The 18,637-nt window shown below is 43.8% G+C and overlaps 1 protein-coding gene across 6 annotated transcripts in view; it reads left to right on the forward strand.

Annotated features, from left to right (window-relative positions):
* Positions 1 to 5,520: 5,520 nt before the first annotated feature.
* dicer1 (dicer 1, ribonuclease type III) overlaps positions 5,521 to 18,637 on the forward strand; it is a 173,696-nt gene continuing 160,579 nt past the window's right edge. For 3 of the 6 annotated variants that reach the window (XM_059648934.1, XM_059648933.1, XM_059648936.1), the window contains exon 1: positions 5,522 to 5,850. The gene's annotated coding sequence lies outside the window, so the exon portion shown is untranslated. Of the gene's footprint in view, positions 5,851 to 18,637 lie in introns of all 6 variants that reach the window. The other 3 variants (XM_059648939.1, XM_059648940.1, XM_059648932.1) reach the window with 2 other exon arrangements.

The following is an 18,637-nucleotide window of genomic DNA, read 5'->3' on the forward strand; positions in this document are numbered from 1 at the left end:
TTCAACAGTTTATTAAAATCAGATCTTAAACTCCCTAGTTGAATTTGTTTTTCTTTCCATTCAATACTTCTCACCCACTGATCAATTTGAGATGCTGCTCCTGTTGAGATACAATTTCATATGATATGGTGCAACCCCGGTATACAAGTTATAAACTAAAGAATCAAATTATGGTCCATTATTAGCCAAAATAACATCTTGCTGCAAGTATATTTAGACCATGCCCTCAACAGTACAATGACAGCATATTTTTAATTCCATTTCAGTCAGCATTTATTGCCCATCCCTAATTGCTCATAGTAATTGGTAGTGTGTGCAGTCGAGTTTTGAGAAGATTTGTAGCTCAGGTGGAGATTCTGGATGTGAGTTTGCTCGCTGAGCTGGAAGGTTAGTTTTCAGACGTTTTGTCACCATTCTAGGTAACATCATCGGTGAGCCTCCGACGAAGCGCTGGTGTTATGGATACATCTGGTTTCATTTTTTTGGAAGTCTCTCTTGTTTAATTCTCCAGATTTTTGAAGTTTTTTGAGTAAGGCTGTGATTCGGTTCTCTTGTTGTGGGGTCGGGTCTATTGCCACCTGTTGACAGTCATTTTAAACCGAAGAGACTACATTGAGAAAGCGAACGCACTGCTTGCAGATACCGACAGTTACCAACAGGTTAAAAAATGAAACCAGATGGATCCAACACACCACGCTTCTACGGACTACCAAAAATTCACAAACCAGGAGCCCCCCTCAGACCCATGGTGCCGCTACCTGGAATACCAACCTACAGATTAGCCAAGGAACTACACCAAAGACTAAAACACCTAGTAGAAGACTCCCGCCACTCCATTCGCTCCACCCAAGAATTCCTGAACACCATCAAAGACACCAAGGTAGAAGAGGATGAAGTAATGGTCTCCTTTGATGTAACAGTCCTGTTCACATCCATCAACATCAACCAGGCCAAAATAACACTGACTACACTATTAGAAGAACCAAAGACACATACACCAGACACCACCAACCTCATCAGCAAGGACAACACCATCGAGCTAATGGACCACCCACTTCACTTTCAATAACAAAACCTACAGACAAACCAACGGTACACCCGTGGGATCTCCGATATCAGGGTTCTTAGCAGGGGCAGTAATGCAGAGACTCGAACAAACAGCTCTGCCAATCATCCAACCCAAACTTTGGGTCTGCTATGTGGATGACACCTTTGTCATCAATAAACAAAACAAATTAGAAGAAACATTCAAGACCATCAATAATACCCTTACTGGCATAACATTCACAAAAGAGGAGGAAAACAACAACAAACTGCCATTCCTAGATGTCACAGTAGAGCGAACAGCCAATGGGGAACTTCAAACCAGCGTCTACGGGAAAATAACACATACGGACCAAATACTGAACTACAGGAGCAACCATCCCAACACCCACAAACGAAGCTGCATTAGAACATTATTCCAACGAGCCACCACACACTGCAGCACAGAGGAACTACGAAGAGCAGAAGAAAATCACCTATACAGCGTATTCAAAAAGAATGGGAGCACAAAAGCTGACGTTTTGGGCCTAGACCCTTCTTCAGAGAGGGGGATGGTAAGAGTGAACTAGAATAAATAGGGAGAGAGGGGGAGGCGGATCAAAGATGGAGAGAAAAGAAGATAGGTAGAGAGGAGAGTGTAGGTGAGGAGGTAGGGAGGGGATAGGTCAGTCCAGGGAAGACGGACAGGTCGAAGAGGCGGGATGAGGTGGTAGGTAGGAAATGGAGGTGCGGCTTGAGGTGGGAGGAAGGGATGGGTGAGAGGAAGAACAGGTTAGTGAAGCGGAGACAGGCTGGGCTGGTTTTGGGATGCAGTGGGGAATGGGAAGAACTCCCCCCACTGCATCACAAAGCCAGCCCAGCTCGTCCCCTCCCCCCGCCCCCCACTGCATCCCAAAACCAGCCCAGCCTGTCTCCACTTCCCTAACCTGTTCTTCCTCTCACCCATCCCTTCCTCCCACCTCAAGCCGCACTTCCATTTCCTACCTACCACCTCATCCCGCCTCCTCGACCTGTCCATCTTCCCTGGACTGACCTATCCCCTCCCTACCTCCTCACCTATACTCTCCTATCTACCTGTCTTCTTTTCTCTCCATCTTCGGTCCACCTCCCCCTCTCTCCCCATCCCCCTCTCTGAAGAACGGTCTAGGCCCGAAACATTAGCTTTTGTGCTCCTGAGATGATGCTTGGCCTGCTGTGTTCATCCAGCTCCACACACAGTTCAACTCTTGCCCCATTTGAAATCAGCTCACTGTCAATTGATTTTTCTTACTCTGAATTGTTGCATGCCATTCTCCAACACTATCTTTCAACTGTATGGTACAAAAGACACTGTCTACTAACTGTTTCCCCCCCCACTGATATTTGATCCATCTGCCAGAGACAGATCATTTATTTTTTTCTATAGTTTTGAATTAACTGTTTCTTTCAATTACTGATCTTGAGAGCTTGATAGCCTCTCCCTTGATTATTCACACAACTGTGCTTAAATTTTCTTAGCTTTGACCAAGGCCTTCAGGTTTATTACCAAAATATTTCTGTTCTGGAATTCTTACATTGATGTAAGCTATTTCCTAACTGTTCTGGACTAACTCCTTGTTCCAGGAGAAATTGTTACATCTAAACCCAGCAAGGTCACATTTGAATGGAAATCAAAGGCTTTCCAATCTGTCGGTATTTCCTAAGAGAAAAACTATCGAATCTTCAAAATCAAAAACAAGGGAATATCTTTTAATATTTGCTCTTTAATTGTCTTGCTGTCAAAATACAAATAAGTCCATGTTATTGCTCTAAGAGAATGTTTCACATCTGCTCTGGCACATACCGGTTTTAAATCATCACTCCAGAATCATCCACTAGTTAATTACCCCATTTATCACAGAGGTGAACAATCCATATGCAGCTGGTTAAAGTCCAAACTCTCAAATAAACTGTACAAATATATAAGTATGCCCAATCTATTTTTATATGCAAACAGTGATATAGTACACAATTACATGTTTGTATGCAGAGCCATCACAACTTTTACAGATGAAAGCGAAATGAAAAGACAAATCATATTACAAAATTAAACTAATGTCTAAGATTCCTAACAGATACAGTGGTACTGTACTATGTATTCTAATTTAGCACAGTGCTCCAGAATGGTGAAACAGATTTCCTTCAAATTTCCTTATTCAAAGTTCAGCCCTGCTTGACTGAGATTTTTTTGAAGAGGTGACCAAGAAGATAGATGAAAACAGCGCAGTAGATGTTGTCTGCATGGATTTTAGCAAGACCTTCTACGAGGTTCTGCGAGATAGACTGGTGAGTGAGGTGAATTCACATGGGATTCCAGAGACACCTAGCCAATTGGATACAAAAATAGCTTGATGGTAGAAGACAGAGTGGTGGTAGGGCTTGTTCAGATAGAAGACCAATAGTGTACGGCAATGATTAGCGCTGAGTCCATTGCTGTTCGTCATTGCTATCAAATGATTTGGATGAGAATATAAGAGGCATGGTTTATAAGTTTGTGGATGACACCAAAATTGGTGGTTTAGTGAACAGTAAAGGTGATTATCGAAGAGTATGATGGGATTTTGATCCAGTGGGCCAAGGAATAGTAGATGGAGTTGAAAGCAAGCAAATTCAAGGTATTGCATTTTGGAAAGACAAACCAGGTCAGGACTTACACTGTTAATGTTAGGGCCCTGGAGGGCACTGCCAAGTGGAGAAACATAGGGGTGCAGGTACGTAGTTCCTTGAAAGTGGTGTCACAGGTAGTCAGGGTGGCAAAGAAAGCATTTGGGACAGTTGCCTTCATTGGTCAGAGCTTTGAGTACAGGAGTTGAGATGTCATGTTCCAGCTGTATACAACATTAGTAAGGCCCCATTTGGAGTACTGTGTATAATTTTGGTAACCCTACTATAGGAAGGATACAAAGAAAGATTTAGAAGGATATTCCTAACATTGGAAGGTTTGAGTTATAAGTAGAGGCTGGGACTTTTACTTAAGCATAGGAAGCTGAGCGGTGACCTTACAGAGATTTATAAAATCACGAGGGTCGTAGATGAGTTGAATTGCCAAGTTCTTTTCCCCAGGATAGGGGAGTTGAGAACTAAGGTGCATAGGTTTAATGTGAGAGGGGAAAGATTTAAAAGAATCATGAGGTGCAACTTTTACAGGTAGAGTGTGGTATATACATGGAACAAGCTGCCAGAGGAAGTGGTAGAGGTAAATATAATTACAACATTAAAAAGATATTTGGCGGATAGGAAAGGCTTAGAGGGATATGGGCCAAATTATGGCAAACGTTCAGTTTAGGAAACCTGGTCGGCATAGGCGAGTTGGGCCGAAGGGTCTGTTTCCGTGCTGTATGACTCTATATAAAAATAATAGAGTGGAAGCTTCAAAGATACAAGTATTGATCAACGTTCTCCTGTTAGCTCGCTGGGCATCTTGACAGTGTTGCGCGCCAGGGGCAGGTTAGTAGAGAGCTTTCTATTCCAGATGGTTAGATAAAGGCTATTGACGATATTTCGCAGCTTGTCGCCTGTCGCGCGCACAGTCTCAAGTGTCGACTGCCTGCCGCCGCTGAGTGATTGAGGTCGGGGCTGTGTTGGTTCTGGGACTGGAGGCGAGGCAGGCTGGACAGTTTCCAAACACAAACACGGAGAATGCTAGAGAAACGCAGCAGGTCTGGCAACATCTGTGGAGGCGGAAACACATCTAACGTTTCGAGACCGGTACTTTGAGTAAGAAACGTCAACTCAAAACATCATCTAAAAGCGAAAAACTACGATGCTACAAACCTGAAACACACAGGGGCAATGTCGGAGAAACTCAGGAGGTCTGAAAAATAGGCATAACCGGGTGGCTGGAAACTTTAACTGTTTCTCGCTCCACATTTGGTGCCAACTCTGCTGAGTTTCTCCAGCATATCCGGTGCTTGTTAACAAAGTGTGAAGCTGGTTGAACACAGCAGGCCAAGCAGCATCTCAGGAGCACAAAAGCTGACGTTTCGGGCCTAGACCCATTTTGTGCTCCTGAGATGCTGCTTGGCCTGCTGTGTTCATCCAGCTCTACACTTTGTTATCTTGGATTCTCCAGCATCTGCAGTTCCCATTATCTCATATCCTGTGTTTGTTTCGGATTTCCAGCGTCCGCGGTATTTTGCTTTTTAACATTCCACCGGGGCACGGCTGACACAAAGCTGGGTGTCACGGGGATTGTTTGTTTGTTGTTGCTGCTGCTGCTGCTGCAAACAGGAATGGTAGGGAGGCGACATCCAAGATGACAGCTTGTGAATACGGTCTATCTGTCCGCAAGCAGTTTGTTGACACCGCCAGCCGCAGCGATTTCCGGCCTACCCGACCATAACCAGCAACCCGATTGGATGTCAACTTCGCCCGGTTCCCGCAGACCAATCGGAATTCTTGGTGCATCAGGGTGGGCCGAAAGAAGTGGGTGGGGGTGCGAGGGAAAAAAGGGAGGCGAATGCGCGCGCAGCCTGCGGCCCATCCAGGTGGAGAGGCGAAGGCGTGGAAGGAAAAACACATTTAAAAAAAAACCATTTATAAAGAGGCCGGGGGTGGTGTATCGAACAAGAAAAGGCTGTGAAATGGGAAGGGAGGGAGGAATTAAATAAGAAAGCAAGTTACCTGAAGGGAGAAAAGGCGGGGTGCCGGCCAGAAACCGGGCAAGTAGCAGCGACAGCAGGGGAGGGGGAGGGGAACTGAAAACCGTCGCCATCCTCCCGAACTCTACCTCCTAACCTCTCCCTCCCCTCAACAACAAACACACTCAATGCATCGTTACAGCCGGGGGTAAGCTTCACTTCACGCTTACGTGTGTGTGTGTATACATATTATGTATATATTTATACTTTTAAAAATGCGTGCATAAATATCTAATCAGTGTAAATAACTGGTACTTGCTAATCCGTCGTACGGCTCTGCCTCCCTCCTCCTTCTCCTCCTCCGGCCGCGTGGCTGCGCGAGCGCCGCCAACGGACTCCCTTTACTAGAACGTTCCGCCAGCTTCTCACGCGCGCTGTGGCCGTTAACGGACGCCGTCTCTCACCTCCTGTTTGAATTTTTATTTCTTTTGTACCAACGGTGGTAAAGAGTTGGATTTTTAAAAATGTACTTTTTTTTTCTTAAATAACTCTTAACCCGGCCCACTGCCACCCAAGCCGGGGATCTTTACCCGACCCATGGATGCGACCTTAGCGATCAGAGGCCCAACAGATTTTATTGTTCGCATCCTCCCACCGTCCCCCCTTTTAAAAAAAATGAGAGAGACACGGTGGGGGTGGGGGGAACGGGACGGTGATTTGGATATTAAAGGTCTGGGCCGCTTAGCCTCGGAGTGGGAGTAGGTGGCTAAGGTGCGAGGCCTACTGTTCGGGCTTCTTTTCCCAGCCTCTCGGGTCTAATTGCGATTGGTAGGTGTTGCCTCTACATAGACACATCAGTTTCTCCCCCCGCAACCCCAACCCAGGGGGTGCCGCAATTCTTGGGGATCGTGTCTTAGTGCTCATTATTGGAGGCCGTGTTAAAGGACTTGTGATCCCGCTGGCTCTATCCGTTGTCGGCGGAGGAGAACGGGGAACGGGGCAGCCGCTGCTGTCTCGGAGTTAGAGGCAATAGAAACGCTCCCAGGAAACCAGTCTGCTTTGCACCTCCTGGTTCTTCTCAACCAGATCTTTAATATCTTTGGTTAGAGACCAAAAAAAAGTGCAGATGCTGGAATCTAAAGTAGTCAAGCAGGAGGTTGGAAGAACGCCGGAAGCCAGGCAGCATCTGCAGGAAAAGAGCAGTCATCATTTCGAGTATTCTAGCTGAAAGTTAACTGCTCCTTTCCTCCAAATGCTGCCTGACTTGTTGTGTTCTTCCAGCCTTTATCTTTAATACCTTTCACCTGCTGGGGGTTTTCTTAGTTCACATCCATTTTTTTTGCCTACTGTGCACTGGTACTCATGTTATGCCCTAGTTTCATTGATTTTTGTCCAGTTTAACAGCCTTTGAGGGTTTGACTTATTGGTTAACATTGTTAGTTTCTTCTGAGCAAAAACAGCTTGCATTTATATAACACCTTATATTTAAACATCCTAAAGAGCTTTCTTTATTTAAAAAATTATGTTAAAGGAAGTTGAGCAGAATCATGGAATGTATTAGAACAGATGACTAAAAATTCATTCAAATAAGTAGATTTTAAGGTGTTTATTCTAGGACATAGAAATTTAGCTTTCAGGAATTAGACAGTCGTAGGTATAGATGGCTAACCATGGTTGGGCAAAGGAAATCAGTAGTATGCGAAAGTTCAGAAAATTCCCCATTACATTTTTGGCTGTGGTCAAATCTTCTATACGTAGGTTTAAGTCGAACTAGCCTCACCTCATCTGATGTCCACATGTTGATGCCAAGTAGAGCTGTTAGTAAAAATTAAGTTGTCTTTTTTTAATTCATTAACGGGATGAGGGCATTGCTGGCTAGGCAGCATTAATTGCCCAGAGGGCAGTTAAGAGTCAACCACATTGCTGTGGGCCTGGAGTCACATGTCGGACAGACCAGACAAGGATGGCAGTTTCATTCCCTAGAGGACAGTTGTGAACCAGATGGGTTTTTCCCAATAATTGACAATGGATTCATGGTCATTGTTAGACCCCTAATTCCAGATATTTATCAAATACTAATTCCACCGTCTGCCATAGCGGGATTTGAACCCAGGTCCCCAGGAATACAACGTGGGAAAGTGAGAGATGATGCACTTTGGTAAGAAGAACAGAAGCATGGACTATTTTCTAAATGGGGAGAAAATTCAGAAGTCTGAAGTGCGAAGAGGCTTGGGAGTTGTAGTCCAGGATTCTCTCACCTTAAACTTAAAGGTTGAGTCAGTAGTTAGGAAAGCAAATGCGACTTCTGCGTTTATTTTGAGGAGACTCGAGTATAAAAGCAAGGTTGTACACCTGAGGCTCTGGTCAGGCTGCTTTTCGAGTATTGTGTGGAGTTTTGGGCCCCATATCTCAAGAAGGATGCGCTGGCCCTGGAGCAGGTTCAGAAGAAGTTCAGGAGAATGATTCCAGCAATGAAAGCCCTGATATGAGGAACATTTGAGGACGCTGGATCTATACGTGATGGAGTTTAGAAGAGTGAGGGAATTGAAACTTACAGAATGATGAATGGCCTGGACGGAGTGGATATTGGGAAGAAGCCTCTGGGGGTCCTCTCGGGTCCTGTTGGTAGGAGAGACAGGACCTGAGAGCACAGCCTTAGAGTAAAGGGAAGATCTTTTAGATCGGAGACAAGGAGAAACATCTTCAGCCAGAGATAGATAATCTGTGGAGTTCATTGCCACGGTGATCAAAGGTTATGGGGAGAAAGCGAGAGAATGGGGTTGAGAAACTAAGAGCCATGATTGATTGGCAGAGCAGACTCAGTGGACTGAATAACCTAATTTCTGCTCCTGTGTCTTATTTTATTAAATTTTTATGTTTGGTCGCATCTATGGAGAACGAAACAGTATTACTGGTTTAGGTAGATGATCTTTTGTGGATGATAGCTTTTTTTCCTCCACGGATTCTGCCAGACCTAGTGAATAATTGCACCATTTTCTGTTTTTATTTCAGACTTCCAAAATGTGTAATATTTTGTTTCTAATGCTATTTCAAGCATATTTCTTGGTTGTCTTTGTCTATTTTAGGTATTGTACTATCAGACTGTCCTCTGAAGTCAAGTGGTTCCCACAAATGTTTCCCTGTACTGTTTGTTTACCGTGAAGCCTGCTTGAAAACTTGTGGTGAAATTGAAAAACTCTATTAATGCTTGTGCAGAAGAGAGCAGTTTTTTTTTGGTCTTGATCATGCCGTTTGTGCCAGTGTTTCTACTTATTTTTAAAATGCCACTATTAATGTGAAGGCCACAAATATTATGTTTGACTACAGCTTCCAGTGATGCAATCTTCTTCTATTTAAGAATCCGTTAGAAATAACTTGCATTTATGTTTGCCATTCAAAATACCCTAAGCTGTTTTAGCCATTTAAAGGCCTTTAAAATGTAGTTATAGAGTCAGAGAGTACAGCATGGAAACGGACTCTTTGGGTCAATTCATCCATGCTAACCGGATAACTTAAATTAATCTAGCCTCATTTGCCAGCATTTGGCCCATATCCAATTTAAACCCTTCCCATTCATCTACCCATCTAGATGCCTTTTAAATGTAACAATTGTACCCACCTCCACTGCCACCTCTGACAATTCATTCCTTTTTCAATCTTTCCCTCCCACCTTAAACCTATGCCCTCTAGTTTTGGACTTCCCTACCCTGGGGAAAAGACCTTGACTATTCACCCTATCCGTACCTGTCATGAATTTATAAACTTCTGTAAGGTCACGCCTCAACTGCCAACGTTCCAGGGAAAATAGCCCCAGTGTATTCAGCCTCTCCCCATAACTCAAAGCTTCCAACCCTAGCAACATCCTTGTAAACCTTTTCTGCATCATTTCAAGTTTAACAACATCTTTCTAAAGCAAGGAGACCAGAAATGAACAAGTTATTCCAAAAGTGGCCTAATGTTATTGTAGTCATATTATGAAATGCAGTACCAAAGCCCCCTGAACAGGAATGAGTTAAATATAGTTTTAATTGTACTGTAAGTGAATATTGGACAGAGGATTGGAGAGATCTCCCTTGATAGTGTTAGAGCAGTGTCATGGGATCTTTACAGTCAGTGAGAAGACAGATGGCATAACGTCACTTCTGGAAGATGGCATTGATAACAATGCAGTAATTCTGTTCTGCAATAAAGAGCCACGTCAGATTATGGCCTGTATTCTGTGTTTTGTTTCGGCTAAGTATAAGTTACATAGAGACTTCTGGAGGAATTCCCACCACAAGACGTGGAGTTTTCACATCGCACCTTACCAAACTTACTTCATTACCTACCTATCCAGCCTTTTACCATCTGTCATGTCTGATTAATCTGTATCTTACCCTTTGTCATTCTTAAATCAAGCTGCCACTCGGTAGATATCCAGAAATTCACTGGAATACCTTGCTATTGTGCATGTTTAAAGGCCTATCGTGCCCTTGGGGCAAACACTGTTTGTCCAGACTGCCTTGCATGCTTCCTGATATTCCTGGACATCACAAACAAGAGGAAATTGATGGCCCGCTATGCAGGCAGCGATCTGGAGGTCCTGCTGGGTGGGATTTCCTCTTCCCTCAGAACCAATTAATAACAATTTGGAATTGTAAACTCTTATGATGGCGATCAGAACCATCATTGCTTGAAGAAAAATCTCCTTTGGTTCAGTAACGTTCTTTTAAGGAAGGAAAGCTCCCATCTCTACATGGTCTGGCCTACGTGTGACTACAGACCAACAGTGGTGTGTTTAATTCTGAATTGCCTTCTGAAATATTCTAGCAAACCACTCAATTTAAGGAAATTAAGGATAAGCAATAAATACTGGCCTTCACTTTGATACCCACGCCTCATGAAAAACACAAGACAAATGGGGTGGCATGGTCACTCAGTGGTTAGCACTGCTGCCTCAGCACCAACAACCTGGGTTTTCGTCCAAAAGTTTCGTCTCCCTTCTGGGTGACATCTTCAGTGCTGCCGAGCTTCCATTGAAGCACTGTTCTTCTGTCTTGCCCTGAATTTATATGATCCAGTCTGTCAGGCTGTGTAGGCCTGCTTCTGGTTTTTCGGTGAAGAAATGTCTCCTCAACTCCATCTGAAATGGTCTACCCTGAATCCTCAGACTGTGGCTCCTGGTTCTGATCACAGCCGCCATCGGGAACATCCTCCCTGTGTTCATCCAGCCTCACATTTTATTATCTTGGATTCTCCAGCATCTGCAGTTCCCATTATCACTGTGTCTGCCCTGTTCTCTTCCTCCTCCTCCCCCTCCTGCCCCCTTTTGTCTGAACTCCAACAAAAACAATCCTAACCTAGGGCAGCACGGTGGCTCAGTGATTAGCACAACAGCCTCACAGTGCCAGGGACCAGGTTTGATTCCAGCCTCAGGCGACTGTCTGTGTGGAGTTTTCACGTTCTCCCCGTGTCTGCGTGGGTTTCCTCCACAGTCCAAAGATGTGCAGGCTAGGTGGATTGGCCATGCTAATTTGCCTGTAGTGTTCAGGGTATGTGGGTTATAGGGGAATGGGTCTGGATGGGATGCTTCAAGGGGCGGTGTGGACTTGTTGGGGGGAAGGGCCTGTTCCCACACTGGTGATAGTCTAATCTAATCTAGTCAATCTGTCCTCTTCTGTCCGTCCCACCACATTGGTTGGGTTTTGCACAGTAGTGATATATAAATGGGATCTGTTTCAACATGTTTGTTTATCACACGGTGGTTGAAAACCAGGCTTCCAGGAATTCTAGTGTTTGTGTTTGTTTTGCTCCTAGTACTGTGACTGATGTCCTTCAATGTGGGAGTGTGTAGAAGTAAGGGAGAGTTGGTTGTACTATTTTGCTGCGAGTTGGCGTTTGTATACTGGTGGTGAGTTTTCTGCCTGTCTGTCCTAGGTAGTGTTTCTCGCAGTTGCTGGTCTTGTATATCATATTGGTCCTGCTCATTGTGCGCATGGGGTCTTGCATCTTTTGAGAGTAACTGGTGAAGTGTGGCTCTTGGTTTGTGTGCTATCATTAGAGGTTGTAGGAGTCTTGTAGTCAGTTGTTATTGGAGGGTCTAGGCCCGAAACGTTGGCTTTCCTGCTGCTCTGCTGCCTGGCCTGCTGTACACCTTGTTATCTCTTGTAGTCAGTTCTGATGTCTTTCTAATATAAGGTAGGGTGGCCAGAACGTTGGGGCGTACAGTGTCTTACCAGCATATACAGAAAGATGACACAGACCAAATCCTGAATTACAGTAGTAACCACCCCAGCGTCCACAAACAGCTATGTCCAGACTGTTGTTAAATGAACAATAGCACCCTGCAACACCCTAGAGCTGTTCAAAAATGAAGAGGAACACCTATATAAAACCTTTATGAACAATGGCTATCCTATCAGCTTCATCTGCCAGTGCCTGGCAAGTAAACAACACCATTAAGACACTGAAGGAGCAAGAAGTTGAGGATCATCAGATCAACCGTTATTTCATTGAATATTGGAGTAGACCCACTGGGTTGAATGATCTACTTCTGCATATTAATGTCTCTGAACTTGTTCAACATAAACTGCTGTCTTCTGTCCCATGCAATTTGAGAGCGACAGTTTGGAAAGCCATATGGTGGTTAAGTTTTCTATTATCTTCACACACTGAACTAGAAACTTGGCCCCAGTCCAGAATTCAAGCACAATGTGTACTCTTTAAGGTGTGTTATGTTGTTATTGCTCTTATTTGGATGTAACTTGAAACTAAGCTAACCTGTTGTAAATAGAATAATAGTATTATATGGCACAGAAACAGACGCTTAGTCGTCTACACTGACCAGATATCCAAAGATGATCTTGTCCCCTTTGCCAGCATTTAGCCCATATTTCAAGTGCAGGAACAGGGATGTGTTCCAGTTATACAGGGTCTTGGTGACCCCAGATCTAAAATATTGTGTGCAGTTTTCTTCACCTTTTCTGAGGAGGGATGCTCTTGCTCTCAGGAGTTCAGTGAAGTTTGCCCAGGCTGATTCTGAGGATGGTGGGACTGACATATGAGTTGAGATTGACTGACTAGCTTAGGAATGTTTTTGCTGGAGTTCAGACAAGGGAGGTTCTCCTAGAGACTTCTAAAATTCTAACAGGACTAGACAGGATAGATACACGCAAGATGTTCCCACTGGTGGGTGTGTTCAGAACCAGGAGTCTCAAACTGAGGATTTGGGGTAGACCATTTAGGACAGAGGTGAGGATACATTTCTTCACCCAAAGATTGGTGAGCCTATGGAATTTGTTACTGTAAGAAGTAGTTGATGCTGAAACATTGAATGTATTTCAGAGGTGGCTAGATATAGCACTTGGGGTCAATGTGATCAAAGGTTACAGGGAGAAAGCAGGATTAGGCTACTGAGGTGGACGATCAACCGTGATCATGATGAATGGTGGAGCAGGCTTGAAGGGCCGAAGGAGCAGAACGTGGCAATATCTTCTATGTTTTTGTGTATCCCTCAACTCTTCTTATCCATGTACCTATCCAGATGCCTTTTAAATGTCATAATTGCATCTGCCTTTGCTAACTCGTTCCACACGCCCAACACCCTCCATGAAAATGTTGTTCATCAGGTCCCTTTCAAATTTTTCTTCTCTCATCTTAAACCTATGCTGTCTAGTTTTGGACTCCCCTACTCTGAGGGGGCGGGGAGAAAAACTTTGACTGTTCACCCTATCCATGCCCCTTGTTACCTTTTAAACCTCTGTAAGATCACCCCTCAGCTCCAACACTCCAGGGATTTAAATACTGCTGCTTTTTTGGCCTCTCCCCATAACTCTCACCCTCTAATACCAGCAACATCCTTGAAAATCTTTTCAGCACCCTTTAAAGTTTAACGATCTCTTTCCCACAGCAGGGAGACCAAAATAAAATGCTGTGTTCTAAAGTGGCCTCAGCAGTGTCCCATACAGCCGCAGTATGACGTCACAACTCATACGCAGTGCATTAACTAGTGAAGGCATGCGTGCCAAATGCCACATTCACCACCTTGCCTACCTGCATCTCTGCATTCAAGGAACTAAATACCTGCACTCCTTTGTCTCTGGACTATACATATTTCATTTACGGATAATAAAATGAAGTCAGAAGCTGCTGTGTAGCTAAATTACCGGGAGAGTTTTGTGACTTGAAAAATCAAGCGAAATTGTGTGGTACGCTTGTATCTGTATAAGGCTTTGTTGCTTTACACCGGTCAGCCTGACTTTATTGAGGCAGAGTGACACCAAAAGTTTTTGGGCTGAGGAAAAACTACCTTACATTAGCCTTTGATTGGTCCAACTGTAGTTTCCCACAGAATTAAGAGCAATACAGCCAGAATTGTCCAAAGCTGGCAAATGGAAAACATCTATGCTCTCTCTTGCTCGCTCCGAATAAACAGATGAGCAAAAAGAAACTTTGAAGAATTCTAATATAAGAACATACGTACATCTGTTGACTCAAAGAAAGACCAGTGTGTCCTACATGCAACAGCATGTCATCATTGCTAAAATTAGAAGGATTGAAAAATATTTCCACACTTTGTGCTCTGCACTTTTGATCTTAGAATTTATATTTTCCCTATCTATATTTTTCACTCGTTTAATGTGATGAACCATCTGTGTATTGTCTGCTTACTTGTGAATGAGTTAAGTTTGAGGTTTTAAAGGGATATTGTGTAAGCTAGGTAGTAGTAAACTGTTGGCCTCTTTTCTTTGCCATTTGTTAACGGATAAGTTTGTTCACAAGTTATTTTCCCATTAATGACAAAACTGATGTGAATTCCTTTTGTCCTAAATAGCAATCAATCAGGCAGATGGATTATCCTGGTGGTTTAGTTTGGTATTACATACTTGTGATGACTTGTGGGTTAGATTACCAACGCTCTCTTCCTGATGAAATCACAACATGGCCCGTGGTTTGATTAGATATTGAAAATCCTGAAGTGGACGAAAACTGATCTTCCATTCTGGGTTTTAAAAAAACTTAGTTCATTTTAAAAGTTCCAGATACAAATTAACTGATTATCCTTTTTCTTTTGTGTTGTTGTCATTTACAAAATAGTTTCCAAATTTATTAGCTTGATAATCGATTCAAAATTGGTGTAGTGAAACTGAGAAGCGCTCAATGGATCTTTTTCCAGTGTGAAGCAAGGTTTGTAGTAGAGTTCCTTACGGTTCCCTTCCCTGACCCATCTTAATGCTCTCAGTTTTGGTGTGCAGCAGATAATTTCAAAGTTTGCAGAGACACAAAGTATGGAAGTATTATGAGGCGAGGAATAACAGTGTAGAACTCCAAAAGAGACAAGTTGGTACAGTGGAGGAATAAGTGGCTGGTGCGGTCCAATGCATGGATGTGAAGGTGATGCATTGTGGTAGAAAGAGCATTGAAAGGCAACATTAAAACAATTCTAATACAGCAATTGAGAGACCTGAGTGTAAAAGTGGACAGATCACACGGCAATAGATAAAAGTATATAATATATTCAACATATTAGGGGCAAAGTGTAGAAAAGCAAGGAGGTGGTGTTTGAGACAACAAAATGTGAGGCTGGATGAACACAGCAGGCCAAGCAGCATCTCAGGAGCACAAAAGCTGACGTTTCGGGCCTAGACCCTTCATCAGAGAGGGGGATGGGGTGAGGGTTCTGGAATGAATAGGGAGAGAGGGGGAGGTGGACCAAAGATGGAGAGAGAAGAAGATAGGTGGGGAGGTAGGGAGGGGATAGGTCAGTCCAGGGAAGACGGACAGGTCAAGGAGGTGGGATGAGGTTAGTAGGTAGATGGGGTTGCGGTTTGGGGTGGGAGGAAGGGATGGGTGAGAGGAAGAACAGGTTAGGGAGGCAGAGACAGGTTGGACTGGTTTTGGCGCAGTGGGTGGAGGGGAAGAGCTGGGCTGGTTGTGTGGTGCAGTGGGGGGAGGGGACGAACTGGGCTGGTTTAGAGATGCAGTAGGGGAAGGGGAGATTTTGAAACTGGTGAAGTCCACGTTGATACCATTAGGCTGCAGGGTTCCCAGGCGGAATATGAGTTGCTGTTCCTGCAACCTTCGGGTGGCATCATTGTGGCACTGCAGGAGGCCCATGATGGACATGTCATCTAAAGAATGGGAGGGGGAGTGGAAATGGTTTGCGACTGGGAGGTGCAGTAGTTTGTTGCGAACTGAGCAGAGGTGTTCTGCAAAGCGGTCTCCAAGCCTCCGCTTGGTTTCCCCAATGTAGAGGAAGCCACACCGGGTACAGTGGATGCAGTATACCACATTGGCAGATGTGCAGGTGAACCTCTGCTTAATGTGGAATGTCATCTTGGGGCCTGGGATAGGGGTGAGGGAGGAGGTGTGGGGGCAAGTGTAGCATTTCCTGTGGTTGCAGGGGAAGGTGCCGGGTGTGGTGTGGTTGGAGGGCAGTGTGGAGCGAACAAGGGAGTCACGGAGAGAGTGGTCTCTCCGGAAAGCCGACAGGGGTGGGGATGGAAAATGTCTTGGGTGGTGGGGTCGGATTGTAGATGGCGGAAGTGTCGTTGCCTGCGCCATTGTGGAGATGGGACTTGGGACTCTGAGATTTCAACTTGCCTTTTTCTCTTGCTTACCTTTTGGCTCTGTTTAAAATTTTAAATTATGGTTCGTATAAGCAAGTGGGTCCCAGTGAAAAGCAACTTTGGCACTTTCACTGTTCTTATGTATTCCTGTACTTAGCATATATGACATAAATAAATCTCTAAATCTAAACTTCAAAGAAGTTGAGCCTGGTCTATTTGGAGAGAGACACCAAGCGGAGATCTAATAGAGATTTTCAAAATCATGAACGGGTGTTGATAGGGAGAATCTATTTCTGCTTGGAAAAGCAACTGCAAGAGTGATTTGAAAAGAAGCAAATGTGAGGTGACAAAATAACTTTCATGCAGTATATAGGGAATGAATCCAGTGTCTGCAAGTGTGGTGGGGCCAGAATCAACTGAGGCATTCAAAAAGGTATTAAATGATTATTTCTGTCCGAATGACATGCAGGAGTAAGGGGAAAAGGCATTGGTAGGTACTCCTCTTCATTTGAAGAGTTAGTACTGACACAGTGGGCTGAATGGCAGCTTTGTGTGCCAGACAACTCCTGTGATTTCCAGAGCAAAGTTTGTTGTAATTTTGTGGGACAGATGACAAATGTCTGGATGTTTGCTACTTGTTTTTTGTGATTTGAGTGGTGGTTCACCTGAACAGCAGTCTATAGAAGCAGTATTCTATTTGCTGGTGAGCAAAAAACGCCTTGAGAAACATTTTAATAAACTCTAGCTTGTATTAAATTGTATTCACTCATTGAAAAAAATGTTTGGCAAGGTGTTGGCATTTTGCAGCACAACCAACTTATCCACATCTCTAGCATATATCAACTAAGTGCCTTAAAATCTTAGATTTCTACATAACAATTATCTATATCTCATGCACATGAATAGGTCTACTAATTTTAGTGTCAGCCAGGACCACATTTTGGGTTGCTTGCAATTGAAACTGGGATTTAACAGCTATTTGAATGTCAGCTCTGAGATAATGGAATGTGGTGTTTACCCATATGCTACCTTATTTGCCTAAGTTTTTTGGAGTTTAGTAACTAACTGTGCTGCAGAAGAAAGAGACCAAGTGGTGCAAGTGCCTATTCCTTAAAAGTGCAGTTGTAGGTAGAGAGGTTGGTGAAGACGGCATTTTAGCACACTTGCCTTCATTGGTCACTGTATTGAGTATAGAAGTTGGGGTACCATGTTGCGACTCTACAGGATATTGGTGAGGCCACTTTTAGAGACACTGTATTCAGTTCAGGTCTCCCTGCTTAATGTTGTTAAGCTTGAAGAAAAGTTGCAGAGAAGATTTTCAAGAATGCTGGGATTGCAGGGCTTGGGTAATGGGTAGAGGCTGAATACACTGGGGCTTTTTTTTCCCCTGGAGTGTCGGAAGCTGAGGGGTGATCTTTCAGAGGTTTATAAAAACCATGAAGGATATGGATATGTCTTTCTCCCAGGGTAAAGAAGCCCATAACTAGAGGGCATAGATTTAAGGTGAGGGGAGAAAGATTTAGAAGGGATCTGAATGATACCATTCCCACCCAAAGGGTGGTGTGTGCCTGGGGAGGTGCTGGAAGTGGGTACAATTACAGCATTTTAAAAAGACAGCTGGATGGGTGCATGAATGGGAAGCTTTAAGAGGGATATAGACCAAATGCTAGCAAATGGGGCTAGGTCAGTTTAGGATATCTGGTCGGCAGGAACTGGTTGGACTGAAGGGTCTGTTTCTGTGCTGTATAACTCTTAAGTTTGAAGTGCCTGTAGATCAGAGAGCAGTAGTGAAAGCAGCTTGAGAGCTAGAAAATTTGCAGTAATGAGATGGATATTTTGAATTGTCACTTCATAATCATCTTCCTGCTCCTGCTGTGTTTTGTAATTGAGCATCTCATGCCAGGCAGAGCTGAAAGTGGGATGTTGACCCGCTGAAGCTACAACACAGACTGCTTTTGAATGCCAAATAGCAGAAGCAGCATGCAGTAGTGATCCCACAAGCAGTTGATCAGATTTAAACTCTGCAATCCTGCCATATCCAGTCACGAATACTGGTGGGCAGTTAAACAACAGGATGTGCATGGTCTACAAGTATCCCATCCTTAATGATGGGTGAGCCCAGCATATTAGTGAATGAGGCAAAGATTAAAGCATTTGCAGCCTCTGCAGTGAGAAATGTCAAGTTGTTGAAACATCCTTGCCTTTTCTGAAGTCCCCATCGTCACAGATTAGAGCCTTCAACCAATTTGATCCACTCCACATTACCACAACTCACTGCTGGAAATTGAGCTCTGCTATTCACCAAGTTGTCACAAATATTAAAATTTGATCAAACTACTGATTTGTCCAAGTTTTACCTGTTTGATTCAAGTTAAAAGAATATGTACAGCAAGTTTTTCATTGGAATAAAACTATTCTAACTATTTAAAACCAATAACATAACTATTT

Source organism: Stegostoma tigrinum, chromosome 10 (genome assembly GCF_030684315.1).
Source record: "Stegostoma tigrinum isolate sSteTig4 chromosome 10, sSteTig4.hap1, whole genome shotgun sequence".
Lineage (NCBI taxonomy): Eukaryota > Metazoa > Chordata > Chondrichthyes > Orectolobiformes > Stegostomatidae > Stegostoma > Stegostoma tigrinum.